The 7,950-nt window shown below is 37.0% G+C and overlaps 1 protein-coding gene across 7 annotated transcripts in view; it reads right to left on the bottom strand.

Annotated features, from left to right (window-relative positions):
• LOC118022172 (probable ATP-dependent RNA helicase DDX60) overlaps window positions 1–7,950 on the bottom strand; it is a 188,767-nt gene that overhangs the window by 43,419 nt on the left and 137,398 nt on the right. Inside the window, exon 39 of one of the 7 annotated variants that reach the window (XR_004682391.1) lies at window positions 7,835–7,931. The exons of 5 other annotated variants lie outside the window; for them this stretch is intronic. The gene's annotated coding sequence lies outside the window, so the exon portion shown is untranslated. Of the gene's footprint in view, window positions 1–3,931; window positions 4,533–7,834; window positions 7,932–7,950 lie in introns of those variants that run through there. One more of the 7 variants, XR_004682396.1, reaches the window with a different exon arrangement.

Raw genomic sequence — 7,950 nt, 5'->3', positions numbered from 1 at the left:
GACACACTGGACCAAATGGACTTCACAGATCTCTTCAGAACATTCCATCCCAAAGCAATGGAATACACATTCTTCTCTAGTGCCCATGGAACATTCTCCAGAATCGATCACATCCTAGGTCATAAATCAGGTCTCAACCAGTACCAAAAGACTGGGATCATTCCCTGCCTATTTTCAGACCACAATGCTTTGAAACTAGAACTCAATCACAAGAGGAAAGTCAGAAAGAACTCATATACATGGAGGCTAAAGAGCATCCTACTAAAGAATGAATGGGTCAACCAGGAGGTTAAAGAAAATTTTAAAAAATTCATGGAAACCAATGAAAAGGAAAACACAACTGTTCAAAATCTTTGGGATGCAGCAAAGGCAGTCCTAGGAGGAAAGTATATAGCATTACAAGCCTTTTCAAGAAACAAGAAAGGTATCAAGTACACAACCTAACCCTACACCTAAAGGAGGTGGAGAAAGAACAGCAAATAAAGCCTAAACCCAGCAGGAGAAGAGAAATAATAAAGATCAGAGCAGAAATCAATGAAATAGAAACTAAAAGAACAGTAGAACAGATCAACGAAACTAGGAGCTGGTTCTTTGAAAGAATTAACAAGATTGTAAACCCCTGGCCAGACTTATCAAAAAGAAAAGAGAAATGACTCAAATCAACAAAATCATGAATGAAAGAGGAGAGATCACAACCAACACCAAAGAAATACAAACAATTATAAGAACATAGTATGAGCAACTCTATGCCAGCAAATTAGATAATCTGGAAGAAATGGAGGCATTCCTAGAGATGTATCAACTACCAAAACTGAACCAGGAAGAAATAGAAAACCTGAACAGACCTATAACCACAAAGGAAATTGAAGCAGTCGTCAAAAATCTCCCAAAAAACAAAAGCCTAGGGCCAGATGGCTTCCCAGGGGAATTCTACCAAACATGTAAAGAAGAATTAATACCTATTCTTCTGAAACTGTTCCAAAAAATAGAAATGGAAGGAAAACTTCCAAACTCGTTTTATGAGGCCATCATTATCTTGAACCCAAAACCAGACAAAGACCCCATTAAAAAGGAGAACTACAGACCAATATCCCTGATGAACATGGATGCAAAAATTCTCACCACAATACTAGCCAATAGGATCCAACAGTCCATTAAAAGGATTATTCACCATGACCAAGTGGGATTTATCCCTGGGCTGCAAAGTTGGTTCAACATCCGCAAATCAATCAACGTGATACAATACATTAACAAAAGAAAGAACAAGAATCATAGGATCCTCTCAATAGATGCAGAAAAAGCTTTTGACAAAGTACAGCATCCTTTCTTGATCAAAACTCTTCAGAGTATAGGGATAGAGGGTACATACCTCAATCTCATAAAAGCCATCTATGAAAAACCCACAGCAAATATCATTCTCAATGGGGAAAAACTGATAGCTTTCCCCCTAAGGTCAGGAACACGGCAGGGATGTCCGCTATCACCACTGCTATTCAACATAGTATTAGAAGTAGTAGCCACAGCAATCAGACAACAAAAAGAAATAAAAGGCATCCAAACTGGCAAAGAAGAAGTCAAACTCTCACTCTTTGCAGATTATATGATACTTTATGTGGAAAACCCCAAAGACTCCACCCCCAAACTGCTAGAACTCATACAGGAATTCAGTAAAGTGGCAGGATGTAAAATCAATGCACAGAACTCAGTGGCATTGCTATACACCAACAACAAGTCAGAAAAAAGAGAAATGAAGGAGTCGATCCCATTTACAATTGCACTCAAAACCATAAGATACCTAGGAATAAATCTAACGAAAGAGTCAAAAGATCTTTACTCAGAAAACTATAAAATACTCATGAAAGAAATTGAGGAAGACACAAAGAAATGAAAAAACGTTCCATGCTCATGGATTGGAAGAACAAATATTGTGAAAATGTCAATGCTACCTAGAGCAATCTACACATTCAATGCAATCCCCATCAAAATACCATCCACTTTTTTCAAAGAAATGGAACAAATAATCCTAAAATTTGTATGGAACCAGAAAAGATGCCAAATAGCCAGACGAATGTTGAAAAAGAAAAGCAAAGCTGGCGGCATCACAATTCCGTACTCCCAGCTCTATTACAAAGCTGTCATCATCAAAACAGTATGGTACTGGCACAAAAACAGACACATAGATCAATGGAACAGAATAGAGAGCCCAGAAATGGACCCTCAACTCTATGGTCAACTCATCTTTGACAAAGCAGGAAAGAATGTCCAATGGAAAAAAGACAGTCTCTTCAACAAATGGTGTTGGGAAAATTGGACAGCCACATGCAGCAGAATGAAACTGGACAATTTCCTTATACCACACACAAAAATAGACTCCAAATTGTTGAAAGACCTCAATGTGAGACAGGAGCCCATCAAAATCCTAAAGGAGAACACAGGCCGCAACCTCTTCGACCTCAGCTGCAGCAACTTCTTCCTAGAAACATCACCAAAGGCAAGGGAAGCAAGGGCAAAAATGAACTATTGGGACTTCATCAAGATTAAAAGCTTTTGCACAGCAAAGAAAACAGTCAACAAAACCAAAAGACAACCGACAGAATGGGAGAAGGTATTTGCAAATGACATATCAGATAAAGGGCTAGTATCCAAAATCTATAAAGAACTCATCAAACTCAACACCCAAAGAACAAAGGATCCAATCAAGAAATGGGCAGAAGACATGAACAGACATTTCTGCAAAGAAGACATCCAAATGGCCAACAGACACATGAAAAAGTGCTCAATATCGCTCGGCATCAGGGAAATCCAAATCAAAACCTCAATGAGATACCACCTCACACCAGTCAGAATGGCCAAAATTAACAAGTCAGAAAGGACAGATGTTGGCGGGATGCGGAGAAAGGGGAACCCTCCTCCACTGTTGGTGGGAAGGCGAGCTGGTGCAGCCACTCTGGAAAACAGTATGGAGGTTCCTCAAACAGTTGAAAATAGAGCTACCATATGACCCAGCAATTGTACTACTGGGTATTTACCCCATAGATACAAAAGTAGGGATCCGAAAGGGTACGTGCACCCCGATGTTTATAGCAGCAATGTCCACAATAGCCAAACTGTGGAAAGAGCCAAGATGTCCATTGACAGATGAATGGATAAAGAAGAAGTGGTATATATATACAATGGAATATTATGCAGCCATCAAAAGGAATGAGATCTTGCCATTTGCAACGATGTGGATGGAACTGGAGGGTATTATGCTGAGCGAAATAAGTCAAACAGAGAAAGACATGTATCATATGACCTCACTGATATGAGGAATTCCTAATCTCAGGAAACAAACTGAGGGTTGCTGGAGTGGTGGGGGGTGGGAGGGATGGGGTGGCTGGGTGATAGACACTGGGGAGGGTATGTGCTGTGGTAAGCGCTTTGAATTGTGCAAGACTGTTGAATCTCAGATCTGTACCTCTGAAACAAATAATGCAATAACAATAAAAAATTTAAAAAAAAAAAAGAAAAGTAAAAAATGGAAAATATATTGAGTGAACTGATGTAGAATTTCCTTTCAACTGCAGTTGAACACATTTGAGAAATGTCAAAAGATCACCATGCAAGCTGGAAAAGTCAAGTATTTATTCTGAGCCACAGTAAGAAATATACCTATTTTTTCCATAGACCAAAGGAAGCAAGTTGTAAAGTTTATAAAAATTTTCTAAATTTAATCATCAGTATTAATAAGATGAAAAGTAATAAAGTTAATTCTGTATCTCTGAATAGTTGAAACTTAAAGAACCTTTATATATTTCATTTAAATCCCAAATACAGTTTTTCTACATAAACAGCCTGGTCTAATCTCTCAATCACAATCCCCTGAGATCTATTTAAATACAAGCTGGTTTCTGCAAATATGCTTTAGCAAAACTATTACTTTTTATAGAAAATACACAAAAGATAGTACTACAAGATATCTTCCTTGTCTGACTGTGGAGACAGACAGACTTGCATCCAAATCTTCTCTCTACCATGAATTTGCTCTGTGATTTAAGACAACTTCCCAAAATCTTATCTGTTAAATGAGAATGAGACTAATATGAGTGGGGCTGTTTTGAAAACCAAATTCAAATATCATGTGAAGGGCAAAGCACAATACCTGACAGAATGGGTGCTTAATAAATATTAGCTCCCTTTCTCATGTTCTCACTCAAATAAACAAAGAAAACAAGAGGAAGACAAAGAAGGTGCTATAGGTATGGCAGCTAATCAGCAGGACCAATGCTGCAAAAAGAAAAAACTTTAATGGGCAAGATTTATTTTCTATACAAGGATTATACAGCTAATCTTTTTCTGTCCTGAATGAGATCAACTTGAAAACATTGTCAGCACTTCTTGGTGACATGGGTCTTCCTGTGTAAGAAATGGTCTGGATGTTGTCCTCAAGGGCATGAGTCTCCCAAAGTTATCACCCCCTGATAGTGTTAAGACTGCGTTCCACAGCTTCTGATATTCCTGCATCAAATTGTCACTCAATCCTAAATTTAGCCCTGTGTGGAAAAAGAAAATATATTCAAACTATAATTAAAGTCTGAGTGATAGTCACCATGTTTTTTGTTTTATGAGTATATAAATTATTTCATAAGTTTATGTCTGTATCTCATTTGGGATGCTTAAAAGAAAATAGAATAGGTCCTGGCATATTTTTCATGTTGGAACTAATGTTATAAGACAGTAAAGTATCTTTGAACTTGTTACTGGTGTTGCTATATTTTTCTCTCACTCAGAAAACAAAACCAGATAGGTCAATGAGAAGGCAGCCCATGGCTCCAATATGGTAAGTGAAGGAGTCAGGAATCAATATCATGCTGAAGGTCATGCTGGGTGAAGTGGGACAGGGCTCTTGAACTGTGCATCCTCCTCCTTCAGATAATACTACTCTAATCTGACACTCCTCTTCAGTTTTCATAGAAACAACACCTTTTTTAAAAATGATCAACAGCAAATTTTATTATGTATGCAAAATATCTGATTTAGGAAAGATAACACAATGAACGGTAACAACTGTCTAGTATTCTAGGGGTAGCTCCTATAGTTTCCTTCAATTTAACCTCCTTTTTCTTTTTTCTCAAATAGCTCACATTATCTCATAGTTAGTTACTAGACCTTCAATAGAACCACTAACCCCTTGTGAAAATACAGATTTTCCACAGAAAATATCTGTGAAGAAAGCTTCCCACCCAATTGTAGTTAAGTGATGAATAGTCAACTGTAATTATTTGTCAAATACAATTCTGACCCATTCACCAAAAAAATGAATAAAAGACTTAATTATACAGTTATTTAAAACATACCTCTACTGTATTAAATATGATAATAATAAGCAATATTCTTCCACAAAATATTACCAGTTAAGTCAGGCAGGCCAGTGAAATTCACATTCCAATTATGTCTAGCCTCTAATTGTTTTAGGATGAAAAATTCACATTTCTTTAACTGAGAAAAATAAAACAAAATGGTAACCTGCTAAATGGGAGAAGATATTTGGAAATGATATATCAGGTAAGAGGTTAATACCCAAAATATATAAAGAACTTATTCAACTCAACACCAAAGAAACAAATCTGCTTTAAAAATGGGAAGTGAACAGGGGCGCCTGGGTGGCTCAGTTGGTTGAGCGACTGCCTTCGGCTCAGGTCATGATCCTGGAGTCCCGGGATCGAGTCCCACATCAGGCTCCCTGCTGAGCAGGGAGTCTGCTTCTCCCTCTGACCCTCCCCCCTCTCATGTGCTCTCTCTCTCTCTCTCATTCTCTCTCTCAAATAAATAAATAAATAAAATCTTTAAAAAAAAATGGGAAGTGAACCTGAATAGACATTTATCCAAAGAAGATATACATTCCAACAGACAGGTGAAAAGACACTCAACATCACTAATCACCAGGGAAATGCATATCAAAACCAAAATGAGATATCACCTCATATCAGTCAGCATTACTAGTATCAAAAAGACAAGAAATAACAAGTGTTGGTGAGGATAAAGAGAAAAAGGAACAGTCAATGCACTGTTGGTGGGAATGTAAAGTGGTGCAGCCACTATGGAAAACAGCATGGAGGTTCCTCAAAAAATTAAAAATAGAAATACCATATGATTCAGTAATTCCATTGCTGAGTATTTACCCCAAGAAAATCAAAACACTAACTCAAAAAGGTATATAGATCCCTATGTTTATTTCAGCATTATTTGCAACAGCCAAGATATAGAAGCAGCCCAAGCATTCATCAGTTGATGAACGGATAAAGAAGATGTGGTATATATCTACAACAAAGTACTACAAAGCCATAAAAAAAAATAAAATCTTGCCATTTGCGATGATGTGAATGGAGTTAGAGAGTATTGTGCTAAGCGAAATAAGTCAGTCAGAGAAAGACAAATACCATGTGATTTCACTCATATGTGGAATTTAAGAAACAAAATAAATGAATATTGGAAGGGGGAGAAAGGAAAACCAAGAAACAGACTCTTAATATTGGAGAATAAACATGGTTATGGGAGAGGAGGTGGGTGAGGAATGGGTTAAACAGGTGGTGGGGATAAAGGAGGGCACTTGTTGTATGTAAGTGATGAATTACTAAATTCTACCCCTGTAACTAAAATCGCACTGTATATTAACTAACTGGAATTTAAATAAAATTGGAAAGAAAAAAAAAGAAGTCAGACAGACAAAGACAAATACCATATGATTTCACTTATTTGTGAAATCTAAAAAACAAAACAAAAAAACAAAAACAGACATAAATACAGAGAACAAACTGGTGATTGCTGGAATGGGGCAAGAGAATAGGTGAAATAGGTGAAGGGAAATAAGAGGTACAAACTTCCAGCTATAAAGTGAACAAGTCATGGGGATGAAAAGTACAGCATAGGGAATATAGCCAATAGTATTGTAATAGCATCATATGATGACGGATGGTAACTACACTTATCATAATGAGCACTGAGTAATGTACAAAACTGTTGATTCACTATGGCATACACCTAAAACTAACATAACATTGTATGTCAACTATATATCAAGAAAGAAATAATAAAATTTTAAAAATAAATGAATTATTTTAAAAATGTTTATGGCATCATTTCATTGGTTAGACCTAAATAAAACACAAGTACATACCAGACGGGATTTCTTAAGTATACAATGGAATGTCATCTGCATGCACAGTGATACTGTGCTGACAGCAACTAGATAATAAAATCAACAATGTAGTTTTACAACTACACAGCCATGCTTTAATGTATTGTATTATATGGGTTTCTCAATATTTCACAAAGACATTGCTTTAGCTTCATGTAACTTAGTATCCCTTTATCTTATACTGTGCTAAGGCAATGGGAATAATTCTCTTAGTAGGCTTAAGTTATTATAACAACATATTACATGATGTTTGAATAAGGGACAGGCAGGGACTAGGTAGGGAGAGATAGGTATGGGGCTATGGGATCAGGCTTACAAAAATCCCAAAAATGTGGATGTGTAAGGAAACCAGAGATAAGGAAACAAACCAGACCATCCTGTCCTAGGTGTCAGAGGTGGGGTCTTGTTATAACAGCTACTTGTGACCAACAGAGAATTACTGGACCTTAAAAAGGAAGTAAGCCATTGAAGGTGTTATCACTAGTCCTTACTCCAAGGTGCTATCAATAGAGATGTTAAAATGATTTAAGTTCCCTGGTTAGCTTTCTATAAAAGACCAACCTTAAAAGCCCTCAGTGGCAACCCTCTCGGGACCCCTCTCACTCCTGAGAGCTTTTTCTGTATCTTCACTTAATAAAATTCTATCGATTTACTCACTCTCCTTTGTCTGTGAGATTCATTCTTCAACTCCATGAGACAACAACCTCATGTTCTTTGGTTAAAATCCACTCCAAAATGTATCCTTTTTCTTGAGCTAAAGTGTCAATCCAAAA

This window comes from Mirounga leonina, unplaced genomic scaffold, assembly GCF_011800145.1.
Source record: "Mirounga leonina isolate KUSES-001 unplaced genomic scaffold, KU_Mleo_1.0 Mir_176, whole genome shotgun sequence".
In the NCBI taxonomy this organism is placed as follows: Eukaryota; Metazoa; Chordata; class Mammalia; order Carnivora; family Phocidae; genus Mirounga; species Mirounga leonina.
The sequence above is the reverse complement of the archived record's forward strand: the minus strand, read 5'-3'. Positions and strand labels throughout refer to the sequence as shown.